The 16,871-nt window shown below is 42.6% G+C and overlaps 1 long non-coding RNA gene across 1 annotated transcript; it reads right to left on the bottom strand.

Moving 5' to 3' along the window:
* Positions 1-5,875: 5,875 nt before the first annotated feature.
* Positions 5,876-16,736, bottom strand: LOC105480154 (uncharacterized). The gene is made up of 4 exons (XR_011619952.1): positions 15,538-16,736; positions 8,527-8,609; positions 7,013-7,128; positions 5,876-6,651 (listed from the first exon to the last, which is right to left on the bottom strand). It is a non-coding gene; the product is annotated as an uncharacterized lncRNA (long non-coding RNA).
* Positions 16,737-16,871: the final 135 nt, after the last annotated feature.

Raw genomic sequence — 16,871 nt, 5'->3', positions numbered from 1 at the left:
ATAATGTGAGAAATGCTCACAATGCAAAGTCATATGGAATCAATGATATAGGAGTTAAAAAGAAATTATTTAGGCAGATAGTGAGGGGAAGGAAGTCCTCAGTAATGTTTTCCTTTTAATGAAAAGCAGCCCCAATATCATTCTCTTCTCTAACAAAGAGCAGCCTGTAAAATCAAGCTGCAGACATAGACAAGCAAGCTGGAAGCTTGCACAGGTGAATGCCACCAGTCGTGCCAATAGGAAAAGGCTACCTGGGACTAGGCATGATCACAATGGCGGCTCCATCTTCCCTTCTCTTTGCCAGCCATGCGTACAGTAAGGAGCAGACAAGATGGCACTGGCCAAATGGAAAGCCCATTTGCATAATAAGATTAGGGTGTAACTCACCTGTTCCGTCACCTTACACCTCCGAAGCTGTCGTTTCAATTCCAACCGGTCCAACTCTGAAGTCACTCCCTGTGACCCCTGCTCCTGCTCACCATTCCCCATCCAGTTGTCAGAGTCATTTTTTTAGCCCTTCCTCTTCCTTACTTTCCCTTTCTCCACATCCAATTAGATAGTTGCAGTGAGGATTAAATAAAATTAAGCCACTTAATCTATATGGCACATTCAAAAGAAATTAACTGTTATTATTTCTCAATACACACTATGTAAATGTCACACCTGGTCAAACCAATCCATGGGCCCTACATAAATCAGACATTGCCTCTTCAAGCCTACCTGTAAAATCTGCTGTGGTCCACCACAGGCCAGCTTTTCCCTTTCAGATGCCCCTCTGTCTGGTAAGAGAGAGAAAACTGCTCTCCTTTCTCTTTCTTTTGCCTATTAAACCTCTGCTCCTAAACTCACTCCTTGCGTGTGTCCATGTCTTTAATCTTCTTGGTGCGAGACAACAAACCCTGGATATTTACCCCAGACAATGAAGCTGCTTCATGAGCAGTATAGGGAACTTCATATATAATGTGAGTCAAGGATGTAAAAGGAAAAAAAATCTATACATGCACACACACACACACACACGTACATGCACACATATTACCTAAGACTAATTGAGTGGTTTTATGCAATACATTGGTGGTGGAGCCAAAGAACTGGGTGGCATGACATGATATTATTGTTGTCACACCTTGATTACAGCATGATATGATGAGCTGCACATCTTAAAAGTTGAGTGAAAAAAAAATCAAAAGTCTACAAGGACATAACCACACTACTTATGGTAGCCAAAAGTTGGAAGCAACCCAAATGGCCAATTCTAAGGAGTAGAAAGGTAAAGTGTGGCATAGTCATACAATGACATACTATACAGCAAGAAGAATAAATTAACTTTAGCAACAGCAACAACCTGGAAGAATCTCACAAATATAATGTTGAGCAAAAAAAAAGTAAAGGAGTATCTAGCACATGATTCAATTTCTATAAAACTCAACCACAGGAAAAACTAATCCATGCTGTAGACATCAGAATAATGGATACTTTGATGGAAAGTGACTAAAAGACACTTAATGGGAAATTCAGATTTCTTAATCTGGGTATTGACTGCATGTGTGCATTCATTTTGTAAAAACTTATCCAGCTTTACAGTTAAGATGTATGTAATTTTCTATATGTATCTTCAACTTCAGTAAAAAGTTTATTTCTGAAATAATCTTTAAGGAAAAATGAGAAGTACAAGTGACTCAACAAGAAAAGCTAAAATGAACAAGCACCAGTCTATAAACATTTACACTGGGAGCAAGAAGCTGCGGGTTTTTACCTAGGCTAATCTCTACCAGGACAAACCCACTAAACTTACAAACCATTAAAAAGCACTGTGCTCACAGAGCATCATCAATGATGCCCTTTTTTTTTTTTCCAGTTTGTTGAACTGAGGTCAAGGTGTTTATTTAGGGTCCCTTTGATGAAAGAAGTCTGCTTTGTGGTCTATCCAATGAAGAAAATGAGCAGGATTCTCGACTCCTAACATTCAGCTGTATAATATTTTGCCTACGTTATCTCTTACTTCCAAGTATAATTAGCTCAGCCCAACCTACTCTGAACTGGAAGGCTCTATATCATAAAGATTAAAGCTTCTGAGCATGACAGTCCTGGGTTTAATGTTTAACACCAAGTTCTGCCACCTACAGACTGTGACCTTAGGCAAGTTTTACTATTCCTCCCAGCTTCAATGTCCTCATCTATATAAAATGGGTGTAATAATGGTATTTATCTCATATAGTTGTAGTGAGGATTAAATAAAATTAAACCACTTAATCTATGTGGCACATTCAAAAGAAATTAACTATTGTTATTTCTCAACACATTTTTTTCACTCTCAGCCCAGTTTCCTGCCCCAGCCAGCCTCTCACACTTTATCTTCTCCCACCTCCTGCCTAAAATGGTAGTGCTCAAAAAACAACAATTCACTTATAAAGAGAAATAAGGCCAGGTGTGGCGGCTCTCACCTGTAACCCCAGCACTTTGGGAGGCTGAGGCAGGCAGACTGCTTGAGCCCAGGAGTTCGAGACCAGCCTGGGAAATATGATGAAATCCTATCTCTACAAAAAAAAATACAGAAAAATTAGCCAGGTGTGGTGGCATGCACCTATAGTCCCAGGGAAGAGGGATAGTTCCCTGATTTCCCCTTGAAGGACGTGCGACAGGGGTGCAACTCGCCTGTTCCAGCATGCTCAAATCCCTAGAGGGAGCATGCAAACAGACAGGTACGGAGGCCAGGGCAAGTGCTTTGGGCTCTCAGCCCTGCAGTAGTGTCTAGGGGTGGGTGCCTGCAACTCCCAAGTTACCAAGTTCTTTCAGCTTTGCTATCTGCAGACGGCTTGAATGTTAATCAGGTCTTATCACAAGGGCAGAGGGCCAGCGTAACAGCCTTCCATATCCCGAGCTCTTGCCCAGTGCTCCAGAAGAATCGAATCACACACAGGCTCCAAGGATGAGTGCAAGGTTTTGTTTGTTTGTGTGTTTGTTTGAGGTCCACCTCACTCTGTCACTCAGGCTGGAGTGCAGTGGCGTGATCTCTGCTCACTGCAACCTCTGCTACCCGGGTTCAAGTGATTCTCCTGCCTCAGCCTCCCAAGTAGCTGAGATTACAGGTGCCTGCCACCAAGCCTAGCTGATTTTTCTATTTTTAGTAGAGACGGGGTTTCACCATGTTGGCCAGGCTGGTCTCAAACTCCTGATCTCAGGTGATCTGCCCACCTCGGCCTCCCAAAGTGCTGAGATTACAGGCATGAGTCACTGCACCAGCTGAGTGCAAGGTTTAATTGAGTGGTGGAGGTGGCTCTCATCGAGTTGAGTGGGGAGCTGAAAGCGGGGATGGAGTGGGAAAGTGATCTTCCCTGGAGTTGGGCTGCCCAGCAGCTGGCCTCTTCTCCAACTGCCCCTGGCCAAACTCCCCTCGGCATCCAGATGTCCCTCCTCTTCTCCCTTTCTCTGCCGTGTTGTTCCACCGTTGCTGGTCTGCTGGTCTGCTGGTCTCCTCTGGAGCCTGAGGTTTGGGGTTTCTGTTGGGGCAGGATAGGGGGCCTGGCAGGCTAAAAAGCAAATTTTGGGGCAGGAAAACAGAAATGCCTGTGCTCATTTAGGGCTGCAGGTATCCAGGCTTGAGAGTAGAGCCTTTGCCAGGGAGCCGCCCTCTTCTACCCAGTATTTCCTTGTCTCCTGCCTGTGTCACCAGCTACTTGGGAGGCTAGGTGGGAGAAACGCTTGAGCCTGGGAGGTTGAGGTTGCAATGAGCCATGATCATACACTGTACTCAGCCTGGGCAACAGTGCAAGACCTTGTCTCAAAAAAAAAAAAAAAATCACAATTCTAAGTGAAGACAAGATCCAAGAGGGCCACAACCTATATGCATCCATCAGTGGATGAATAGACTTTTTTTTAATGTGGTATATATACACAATGGAATACTATTCAGTCATAAAGAATAATAAAATCATGTCATTTGCAGCAACATGAATGGAACTGGAGATCCAGTCCTTATATTAAGTGAAATAAGCCAGGCATAGAAAGACAAATATTGCATGTTCTTACTCATATACAGTAGCTAAAAAAGTTGATCACAGGTGGGCACAGTGGCTCACGTCTGTAATCCCAGCACTTTGAAGGCTGAAGCAGGTGGATCATTTGAGGTCAGAAGTTTGAGACCAGCCTGGTCAACATGGTGAAACCTCATCTCCACTAAAAATACAAAAATTAGCTGGGTGGTAGTGGTGCATGCCTGTAATCCCAGCTATTCAGGAGGCTGAGGCAGGAGAATCGCTTGCGCCTGGGAGACAGGGGTTGCAGTGAGCTGAGATCACGCCACTGAACTCCAGTCTAGGTGAAGGAGTGAGACCATGTTCAAGAAAAAAAAAAAAGTTATTCTCATGAAGGTAGAGAGAGAGTGCTGGTTATTACAGGTGAGGTAGAGATGAGCAGGCTGAAGACAAGTTGGTTAAGGGATAAAAATATATATAGTTAGATAAAAGGAGTAAGTTCTAGCATTCAATATAGTACAGTAGGAAAATTATAGTTGATAATAATTTATTGTATATTTCAAAATAGTTAGAAGAGATGTGAAATGTTCCCAGCACAAATAAAAGATAAGTGCTTAAGGTGATGGCTATCCCAATTGCGCTAATTTGATCATTATACATTGTATGAAGTTATCAAAATATCATATGATCCCAAAAATATGTACAACTATTATATATCAATAAAAAAGAAAGAAAATCAAAATTTTACATTTTTTTGAGGAACTCAATAAACATCTCTACAATTTATTTAAAAGAATAAAGTTTCATAAATAACTAAGTCAATCTTTTTTTAAAAAAATTATAAAGAAAGTGTATCAGGGTTAAGACAGAAAAACAGAATCCTCCCTATATGGGAGATATATATTAAGAGAATTATTTCAAGAAATTGGCTCACAGGATTTATGTGTGTTGCCCCCAACAAGTCTGAAATCCATACAGCAGGATGTCAGGAAAGGCAGGCTGGGATTCTCAGGGACAGGACTCTGTATTCCATAGGACTAATTTTTTCTTTCTTAGGGAAGCCCCACCTCTGCTCTTTAGACCTTTAAACTGATGGAATTAGGCACACCCAGTTTATCTGGGATAATTTCTCTCACAAGTTAACAGAGTAATGGATTTTAATCACATCTACAAAATACCTTCCTGGCAACACCTAGATTCATTTTCACTGAACAACTAACCAAGCTGACACATCAAAAAGATGATTGCAAAGGGAGTCTTGTCTTACCAGTTTTAATGACACACCCATAAAGCCTTAGTAATAAAATGTTTTAAGCAATATTGTTGCAGGCACAGTCAAGTAGACAAATGGAACAGAGTAGATAGCTTAGAAATAGACATGTGCATATATGGAAATATGCAATAAAAGTAGCATCACAGAGGAGACAAGGACAAGTTATTTCATACCCAATGTTGGGAAAACTGGTGATATCTATATGGAGAAAAATAATACGATCTACATCTTATACCAAAGTTCCTAGTACACTGGTAAACAGTTTAAGACTTAATAGAGAGGTGCTACAACAAAAGTACCTTAAAAACAACAACAACAAAAAAAGGCTTAATAGAGAAGGTATCAAATAGAAGAACTATAGCAGCAGAGTCTCCGTTAAGACACTTAGAAGTAAGCCACGCAGTCTGAATTAGAGTCCCCAATTCCCAGGGTCCTGGCAGGGAGTAGTAGAGAAATGCCAAAAGGAGAAAGCAAGCACCTCCCGAGGGACTCCCTAGACTAATCAGGAAGGGTTGAGGCTGACTGGGTATGGGAGGCAGGGTTTTAACTAGTCAGCATCGAAACTTTTTTATAACTGGTCATGTGACCTTTCACCTTGTCATACTGCTGTTGTCTGTGAATATTTGTGTTACTTTTTTTTTTTTTTTTTTTTTTGAGACAGAGTCTCACTCTGTCAGCCAGGCTAGAGTGCAGTGACACGATCTTGGCTCACTGTAACCTCCGTCTCCCGAGTTTAAGCAATTCTCCTGCCTCAGCCTCCCATGTAACTGGGATTACAGGCGTGTGCCACCACGCCCAGCTAATTTTTGTAATTTTAGTAGAGATAGGGTTTCACCATGTTGGTCAGGCTGGTCTCAAACTCCTGACCTCAGGCAGTCTGCCTGCCTTGGCCTCCCAAAGTGCTGGGATTACAGCCGCTGCGCCTGGCCTTTCTTTTTTTTTAATGTAGAGATGGGGTTTCCCTCTGTTGTCCAGGCTGGTCTTGAACTCCTGGGCTCAAGTGATCCTCCATCTCTGGTCACTCAAAGTGCTGGGATTACAGGCATGAACCACTGTGCCCGGCCTTTGTTACATTTTTTTAAAAACTCAGTCCACTCTTTGGGTCTTCTTTTAATGGTGTTGGCCCCATAAATATTCTATCTTAGAAAAAAAGTCGCTTAAGGAATCTATCTTAAGCAAAAAAGTTCTGGTGAGGACAATATTAACATTAAGACATGCCATTTGCCCATAGAAAATCAGTAAAAGACAATCTCTCATATCAAATTTGTCATCCTCTTTCTCTTCTGTTCAGTTCAGAAAATTCGTTCCTTCACTGAACCTTGTTTTCTGTCATTTCTCCAGTGTTTTCAAAGTGAGAACTTCACAACTGCTGTCAAACGTTTAAAAGAAATCACTTTTTAAAACCTAGAGGAAAATGTAAGGATACATGTCATCTCAGAGTGAGAAAAGACATTCTAAGCTTAAATGTAATAAACTTTTAACAAAGAATATTTGTAGGTCTGAGTACAGAAAAATGTAAAACTTCTTGTGACTGACACAAATTGAAATAGCTGCTCAGCTCACAATGATTTCCTACTAACTATATTTATGTCACTCTTTCTTCCAGTAATAGACCTGCCTCCAAGGAAGAGGGGTAGACACACGACCCAGGTTAGCCAATCATAGTACCTTTCCCTTCCTACTTCCTATTTATTTTTTTCATGCATTCATTCATTCCACAACCATTTATTGAATGGAAATTCAACGATGAGCAAAAGATTCTTACCTTCCTGAAGCTTACAGTTTTGGGGGAATAAGCATTAATTGAACAATTCCATTAGTAAACGTAATTTCAAGTAGAAATAAGTGGCTCAGGAGAAGAACACGAGTCTATGAGAACATCTGTCAAAAAAATCAGACATATTATTGGAGGCAAGAGGAGGGCAGTCAATACTGAGGGGTGTCACTGGAGATGAAAGATGAAGAATGGGTAGGAAATAACCAGATGAAGGAGATAGTGTGGGTGGAGAGAGCACAGCAGGCAGGGAGAACCACAGCCATCATTTCATGGTAAAAGCAGTAAGAGATTAGCAGTGCCGGGCGCGGTGGCTCAAGCCTGTAATCCCAGCACTTTGGGAGGCCGAGACGGGCGGATCACGAGACGGGCGGATCACGAGACCATCCTGGCGAACACGGTGAAACCCCGTCTCTACTAAAAAAATACAAAAAACTAGCCGGGCGAGGTGGCGGGCGCCTGTAGTCCCAGCTACACAGGAGGCTGAGGCAGGAGAATGGCGTAAACCCGGGAGGCGGAGCTTGCAGTGAGCTGAGATCCGGCCACTGCGCTCCAGCCCCGGCGACAGAGCGAGACTCCGTCTCAAAAAAAAAAAAAAAAAAAAAAAAAAAAAAAAAAAGAGATTAGCAGTGATAATCCATGTCACTTGTAAAAGAAATGCAAATTAAAACTACAAGATACCATTTTTCACCTATTAAAAAAGTTTTTAGTTATCATGGCAATGGTGTAGTGAACAGTCATTGCTACTAGGAGTGTAAATTAATGCAACTTTTTTAGAAAGTAAGTTGACAATATGTTTCAAAAGTCCTAAAAAAGATCATACTTGTTGACAAAGTATTTTCTCTAAGTATTCTTCTTTTAGGAATCTATCTTAAGCAAAAAAGTTTAAAACTCAGATATAAATGTATATATAAAAATATTCAATTTTGTTATTTAAAACGTTGAAAAACTAGAAAAAACAAAGAAAATGATTAAATAAATTATGTACAGCCATATGGTAGAATATTATGCAGCCAGTATTATACATGCAAGATATAACATCACTTTCATAATCAGGACAAAAAAGCCAATTACAACATTCCATTGCCAACAAAAAAAATTCAGTGTTCAGTGTATAATTAGTCACTTAATTACTCCATGTTAAATAAAAATTCATGGATGAAAGCAAATATGATTTATAACTTCCAAATGTATAATAATATCCAATTTTATATTTGTATATTCAACTGCCTACTTGACAACTTCCACTCTGATGTTTCAAAGCATCTCAAACTTAATTCAAAATGAAACTCTTGTCCCTTTAGCCCTGCCCAAACTCCTTCTTCCTCAAGCTTCCCCAGAGCTTCCCCATCTCTGTCTGGGGCACCATAGCCCCTCTTGAGTTCTTGACATCTCCATCCCCTTACCCTATTACAAGTCCACTCAATTCTGGCCCCAAAATAGATTTACCACTGCCCTTTTGTCTCTATCTCCTTTGCTATTACTGTGTTGCAATGGTCTCTTACCTGGACAAATGCAATAGCTTCACAACTGGTCTCCTAGCTTTTAACTCCTTCCAACCCATTTTCCATCCAATGGGGAATGTAATCTTATAAAAATAAAAAACTGAGTCAAGGCAGTCCCCTGATTAAAACATTTCAATAGCTTCCCGTTGCATTTTATTTATTTATTTATTTATTTATTTATTTATTTATTTTTGAGGCAAAGTGTCACTCCATTGCTCATGCTGGAGTACAGTGGCATGATCTTGGCTAACTGCAACCCCTGCCTCCCGGGTTCAAGAGATTCTCCTGCCTCAGCTCTCCAAGTAGCTGGGATTACAGGTGCCTGCCACCACGCCTGGCTAATTTTTGTATTTTTTTAGTGGAGATGGGGTTTCACCATGTTGGCCAGGCTGGTCTCGAACTCCTGACCTCAAGTGATCCATCCACCTGCCTTGGCCTCCCAAAGTGCTGGAACCACCGTGCCCAGCCCCACTGCACTTAAATAACATCTGACATCCTTTCCATGCTGCATAATCACTGCTGACTTATTATGGGTTAGACATTGTTCTAAGGGCTTTATGTATAGTAATTCTTTGGATCCTGACAACAAGCCTAGGAAGTAGGTATTATTATCATTCCTATTTTACAGATGAAGCCACAGAGGCGTAGAGGTTACACTTGCCCAGGGTCTCTCAGATAGCTACTGTGGAGGCGGGAAACAACCCCAGGAAGTCCAAGCCCTGCTCTCTGCACCACAGTCTCTCTCTGGTCCTCAGATGGACCCACTGGGATCCCACGGTTTGGTCTCTCTGTTCCTGGAACCCGACAAACATCCTCACCCCAGTGCCTTTGTGACTTTGCTAATCCCTTCCCAGGAACACAGTTTTCTCTGCTCTTTAAATGGCTGGCTTCTCACCCTCCAGGTCTCCATAAATAGGGAATGGTAAGATAGGTTATGGCATATATTTGCAACGGAATACTGTACAGCTGTTTTAAAATATGAGATAAATCTATGTGTACTGACGTGGAACAATATTTAGCATATTTTAGATTGCTATGTGAAAAAAGCAAGTTACAGAATACCATGTTAAAATTTAAAAATATGAGCCAGGCATGGTGGCTCATGCCTGCATTCCCAGCACTTTGGGAGGCTGAGGCGGGTGGGTCACCTGAAGTCGGGAGTTTGAGACAACAGCCTGAGCAACAGAGTGAGACTCTGACTCAAAACTAAATAAATAAAAATAAAAAAAATTAAAAATATGTATAGCATGATTCAATTTGTTTATAAAAAGAAAATTTTCAAATTTATCTATTTAAGGTCTAGAAGGTTACACACTACATTTTTTAACTAGGGTGACCTCTAAGGAACGAGACTGGGAAAGAGAAGATAGCAAATAGGATTTGCATTTTTCAGTTTGCACATTTCTTGTTGTCTGAATTTTTATCCCTACCCTATATTAGTAACATAATAGTAATTCTAAGACAAAACATTTTCTTCACATGTTTAACGTTTGAGCTCTAAATTTTGTTATTTGGGTATTCTAGTTTTTATTCTCTTCCTCTCTTTCCCAGATTTCTCTTAAGTATCTGGAGAAAGTCTTTTATTTAATTCTTCTCTCTTTTTTTTTTTTTTTTTTTTTTTTTTGAGACAGTTTCGTTCTTGTCACTGAGGGTGAAGTACAATGGCGCCATCTCTGCCATCTCTGCTCACTGCAACCTCTGCCTCCCGGGTTCAAGCGATTCTCATGCCTCGGCCTCCCGAGTAGCTGGGATTACAGACATCCATCACCACGTCCAGCTAATTTTTGTATTTTTTAGTAAAGGCAGGGTTTCACAATGTTAGCCAGGCTGGTCTCGAACTCCTGACCTTAGGTGATCCACCTTTTTAGTGTTCAGAACATTGAAAGTGATTGGTTGTTTCAACTCAATTATCTACAATATGTAGCCATAGTCAGCATAGTAACTCAATGTTGTTCTTAATCTCCACTCAGTCCTAAGCTGGTTCATGAAGACCTGCCTTAATTAAGTCTCAAAGTTATTTGAGACTTTCCATGTAGTGAGTGGGTGTTCAGTCACTTTATATACAGAGATGCAGTGCCATTAGTTCTCTGAGAGCACTCCTACACCACTCCCTTGAAGATCTCACTTACTCAAAGTAAGGTTTCTTTGACTATCTCCATACTAGTAATTTCAATTCTATATGTTCCACCCAGCTATCCCCTGAGCCCCAGGCTGCTGTAACCAGTACTCACTTGATGTCTCCATTTGGAGATGGTGCCATTGATACAATTAACTAGGAAGAAAAATGATGAGAAGTTACTCTAGCTTCCCTCTCTCCTTCACCTCCACATCTCAGTAGTATTTTGAGAGACCACTCCTGGCAAAAATTCTGAGTCTGTCCATTCTGAATTCTGATATCTCCAATCAGGAGAGATCAAATACACAGTAATTTGAATAGGAGAAGCTACATATATGTAATTACTAAGGTGAGTGAGGATAGGGGTAATGAGGGATTAACTAGTAAGAAGTAAACAGAGCTGTTAAGAATACGGGAATAGCAGATATAAGGAGGAGCCCTAGCTCTAGGTCTGAGATAGAGTGCCCAAGAAGAACCTCCTTTTCCCTCAAGAGCTGAGATTCAGACTTTGGAGAGGGCACAGTAATGGCTCTCTGGAACACAGAAAAGTTTCTGTGACACCACATTGGCAGAACTTGATGAAAACCCACCTCTGGGATTTTCCAAAAACCTTTAAGGTGCCAGGGACAGTTGTTTATGGGGGCATCTCACCTACAACTACCTGATGTGGCTCCAGGAGAGGCTGCCCTCTGCTGGTTGCTTCTGGGAGCTACACACTGCAAGAGCCAGACACTGAAGAAGCTGCAAATGCTGTTACGAAACCTGGCCAGGAGTGGGAACGGGTGCTCTAGAGGCAGCTGCTGGCTACTAGGTGCTACTGGCTGCCAGCCACTTCAGGAGCCGGGAAACTAGAGACACTGTCAGCATACTACAGAAGCTCAGTGCTGGAGAGAGCTATGCCCTGCAGGAGCTGGTCCCTGGGGAAGCCTTATGTGCTGCAGGAGCCTGTGGCACACACACAGGAATCAGAAAGTAAAATCTTTCCTCCTGCAATGCCTGTCCAATTCTGACAAAGTTTCTGTGCCATCTGGCAAAGAAAAATATTGAAAGATTCCGGATCTGTTTTCACAGAGCAGGCAAAAAGTATGAATTGGGAGCAACTCGCGTAGCAAATCATCTCCATCCTCTCTAACCTCATTGGCCACTGCCTTAGGTCAGGTTCACTCACTTGCTTGCTCTTTTTATTCCTTGTCTGGACTGTTGAAAGAGTCCAGGAACTGGGCTCCTGGCCTGGCTGCCACTGGCCCAAAGAATGATATGCGAATGTGAAAAAGGAGGCCCTTCCTTTGGGTGTACAGAGCACAATGCCTGGCTCTCAGCTCTTATTGACCCTTGCTAGGTACACCCGGCACAGCTCAGAACAGAAGCCTGGCTCCTCACCTGCTCCCAGTCTCCAATCTTCCCTGCCCAAATCCTCCTCAAGCCCATGCACCACACTGCTACCACTTTTCTTGAACTTGAAATTGAAAGTATAATTCACCTTTTCAATACCCCTCAATACTTCTCTACTGGCCATTAAATAAAATCTGAACTCCTTAGCTAGGCATACATGGTCATCTTGCTCCTTGCCTGTTATCCAGTATGTTGAATGACTAAAGGATAGAAGGCAAAACAAAACAACGACAACAAAACCCCACTAAAGACAGAATGCACTAGTGAATTCCAGGGCAGAAGCTGAAAATTAAACAAGAGATGTTGGAGGAGAGAGACTATGACTCTGGAGGGAGACAACAACAAATTTGAGTGCAGCCTCTGGCTTGGCTCTGAGCTACAGGAGTAAGTCTGTTAGATAGCATTCCCAATTGCGTGCATTATTTTCTCCTGTATATATCTCCTCTACCAGGACTAGAAATTTTTGTTGTTTTTGTTCTTTGAGATGGAGTCTCCTCTGTCACCTAGGCTGGAGTGCAGTGGTGTGATCTCGGCTCACTGCAACCTCCACCACCCAAGTTCAAGCGATTATCCTGCCTCAGCCTCCTGAGTAGCTGGGATTACAGGTGCCCGCCACCACGCCCAGCTAATTTTTGTATTTTTAGTAGAGACGGGGTTTCACCATGTTGGCCAGGCTGGTCTCGAACTCCTGACCTCAGGTGATCCACCTGCCTCAGCCTCCCAAAGTGCTGGGATTACAGATGTGAGCCACCTCACCCAGCCTAGGGCTCAAAGATTTTACAGTCATTTCTGACTATCCCTTTCCCCATATTCCTATCACATTGGCCAGTCAAGCCCACCCTTTCACAGTCTCTTTACTCCCTCCTTAGTCCTCATTCTTGCTGCCTTGGGAATCTAATCCTCACTGCCTTATATTTACAATACTGGATGCATATCCTACATGGCCACTCATTCAACAGCATGGCCCTGTGCTACATGCTGGAGACACAGACATGAATGACACAAGACCTCCAGCCTGACCTCCCTACCTTTGCGGGGACAATCTTGCCTACTTTTAGCAAGTTAGTCTCCTGCTCAGGGACTTCTAAAGGCACCCTGATGCCTACCCAATCAATTCTAAATTCATACGTTGCTTTATTTTAATCACTCAACAGGTACTACTAAAGGCTTACTGTGTGCCAGGCAAACCACATATAAGGCAGTGGTCAAAACAGGCACCGGCCCTACCCTTAAGGAACTTACTATCTAGTGGGGAAGACAGACATAAAAGCCATAATCACAGCAATAATGAAAATAGGGCTGAGCGCAGTGGCTCACGCCTGTAATCCTAACACTTTGGGATTTTATTATTGAGTTCTAAGGGCTTGCAATTTGGCTCTTGGTTGGTGTAAAATAGTCGTCCGGAACAGAATTAGTATTTGAGGTACCTGAGACCCAGAGATTTGGTGATGACTCAAGTGTTAAGTGACTAAATAACTTTTTTTTTTTGTTGAGACGGAGTCTCGCTCCGTGGCCCAGGCTGGAGTGCAGAGGCTGAGGCGGATGGATCATGAGGTCAGGAGATCGAGACCATCCTGGCTAACACGGTGAAACCCTGTCTCTACTAAAAACACAAAAATTAGCTGGGCGTGGTGGCACGCGCCTGTAGTCCCAGCTACTCCGGAGGCTGAGGCAGGAGAATTACTTGAACCCAGGAGGCAGAGTTTGCAGTGAGCCAAGATAGCATCACTGCACTCCAGCCTGGGCACCAGAGAGAGAATCCATCTCAAAAAAAAAAAAAAAAAAAAAAAAAACCACGCAAAGAAATAATAATGAAAATAGAATAATTATATAATTATTATTCTTTAATGATAGTCGTAATATGAATGTCAAGGGGTGCCACAAGAATGTATAAACAAGAGATCTAATCTAAACCAAAAAGTAAGATAAGGCCAGAGATCTGAGTAGAAGTCCAGGTTTAGGGGTGTGTTGGGATTACAGGTGTTCTCACTCAGGAAAAGGGCACAGCTCATTCAAAAGTTATTTAGTTAGCGGAGCAGCGGTTCGCGCCTGTAATCCCAGCACTTTGGGAGGCGGAGGCGGGCGGATCACGAGGTCAGGAGATCCAGACCACCGTGAAACCCCGTCTCTACTAAAAATACAAAAAATTAGCCGTGTGCGGTGGCGGGCGCCTGTAGTTCCAGCTACTCGGGAGGCTGAGGCAGGAGAATGGCGTGAATCCGGGAGGCGGAGCTTGCAGTGAGCCGAGATGGCGCCGCCGCACTCCAGCCTGGGCCACAGAGCGAGACTCCGTCTCAACAAAAAAAAAAGTTATTTAGTCACTTAACACTTGAGTCATCACCAAATCTCTGGGTCTCAGGTACCTCAAATACTAATTCTGTTCCCGATGACTATTTTACACCAACCAAGAGCCAAATTGCAAGCCCTTATAACTCAATAATAAAAAGATAAATAACTCAATTAAAAATGGGCAAATCATCAGAATATTCGTTTCTCCAAAGATCTACAAATCACCAATAAACACATGAAAGCATTATCATTATCGCTAGGGAAATGCAAATCAAAACCACACTGAGATACCACTTTACACCCACTAGAGTGGTTATATTTTTTTTAATGCAATATAACAAGTATTGGTGAGGATGTGGAGAAATTAGAAGCCACATACACTGCTGGTGGCAGTGTGAAATGTAAAATGAATGCAGCCACCGTGGAAAACAGTTTGGCAGTTTCCCCCTAGATTAACCGTAGGGTTACTATACAATCCAGCAATTCCATTCCTAGGTATATACCTAAGAGAACTAAAAACATGTGCTCGTACAAAAATTTGCACATGAATGTTTACAGCAGGATTATTCATAAGTTAAAAAATGGAAACCATCCAAATGTCTATTAAATGATGGATAAATAAAATGTGATATACCCATACAATTGAATATAACTTGACAATGAAAAAGAATGAAATAGTAGTACATTTTACAACATGGTTGAACCGTGAAAAGGTATGCTAAGGAAGCCAGTTACAAAAGATATGTATTATATGATTCCACTCATATAAAATATCCTGAATAGGTTAATCTATTGAGAAAGAAATATTTGTGATTGCCTAAGACTGGGAGGGTTGTGAGGAGTGGAGAGGAGGAGGGATGCAAAATGATTATTAATGAGTGTTTCTTTTCTTAATGTGACGAGACTGTTCTAAAATTGTGGTGATGGTTGCACAATTCTGTGAATAAAAGCCATTTGAATTGTACACTTTAAATAAGGGAATTGCATACTAGGTGAGTTATAGCTCAATAAAGCTGTTTAAAAAAAAAAAAAAAAAAAAAAACAGGAGTTGGGGATATGGAGTTGAGGCAGGAGGATCACTTGAGATTGGGAGGCAGGCGGAGACTGCAATGAGCCAGGGCACTCTAGCCTGGGCGATAGAGCGAGACTGTCTCAAAATAAATAAATAAATAAATAAATAAATAAATAAATAATAAAATAAAATGGCCCTTTACCAGTATCAAAGTGCCTCATCAGCCAGGTACCACCTTTTCAATGGATGAGGAGACTGAAGTGTAGAGGAATTAAGTATCCGACTTGGGGGTTGGGGGCAGTGGCTCACGCCTGTAAATCCCAACACTTTGCGAGGCCGAGGTGGGAGGATGGCTTGAGTCCAGGAGTTCGAGACCAGCCTGGCCAATATGGTGAAACTCCGTCTCTATAAAAAATACAAAAAATTAGCCTGGTGTGGTGGCGGGTGCCTGTTATTCCAGCTGCTCCAGAGGTTGAGGCAGGAGAACCACTTGAACCCGGGAGGCGGATGTTGCGGTGAGCCGAGATCGTGCCGTTGCACTCCAGTCTGAGCGACAAAGCGAGACTCCGTCTCAAAAAAAAAAGTATCCAACTTGGGCTTTGGCTCTTCTCACTATAATCTAACATATTCTCTTACATAATGGCAGAATTAATGTTCCCTCCTTGTGACACCCCTGTAGTTGTACATGCCTCTAGCACTTACAGTTTGTAATTGTGTTTAACGGTTCTAGCATATTATTTCTTAACTTCAGAATAGATATTGTGTCTGATTCCTGTGTATCAAGATCTTACCTTTTTTAATTTTTTTTTTTTTTTTTTTAACTGGAGTCTCGCTCTGTCGCCCAGGCTGCAGTGCAGTGGCGCGATTTCGGCTCACTGCAACCTCCGCCTCCCGGGTTCAAGCGATTCTCCTGCCTCAGCCTCCCGAGTAGCTGGGATTACAGGCATGCGCCGCCACTCCTGGCTAATTTTTTTTGTATCTTTAGTAGAGACGGGGTTTCACCATATTGGCCAGGCTGGTCTGGCACTCCTGACCTTGTGATCCGCCCACCTAGGCCTCTCAAAGTGCTGGGATTACAGGCGTGAGCCACCACGCCCGGCCGATCTGACCTTTTTTAAACGAAGACGTATGCAGGAAGGAAATATCTACAAGTAAGACAAAATGAAGAACCCAGTGTACGAACATTCACTTCTCTAACAAAGAAAAGACACAAAACGAGAAACTAGTAAGGCGGAGAAAGGTATTGAGATTGGGGAAAACAGCATCTCCTCCCTCCCTGCAATGTCGACAGGTTCCCTGGAAAGTTCTAGAAGGGATTCAGAAGTGACTGGTGACATCACCGTGGCCCCGTGGCGCCCACCACAGCGGCCAACTGACACGCCAGCTTTCCCGCCTCATAGAGGCCCGGGAACGGGGGTGGGGCCCTGCGAGGGGCGGGGTCACGTCACTTCCTGTTCGGGACGCGCTACTGCTGGAGAGGAAAGGCAGAGCGAGGAGGGGCGAGGCCAAGAAAGCGCGCGTTTCTGGGAGGGGAGG

Source organism: Macaca nemestrina, chromosome 2 (assembly GCF_043159975.1).
Source record: "Macaca nemestrina isolate mMacNem1 chromosome 2, mMacNem.hap1, whole genome shotgun sequence".
Taxonomy (NCBI): Eukaryota; Metazoa; Chordata; class Mammalia; order Primates; family Cercopithecidae; genus Macaca; species Macaca nemestrina.
Note: the sequence above shows the minus strand (reverse complement) of the source record. Positions and strands in the feature narration are given on the sequence as shown.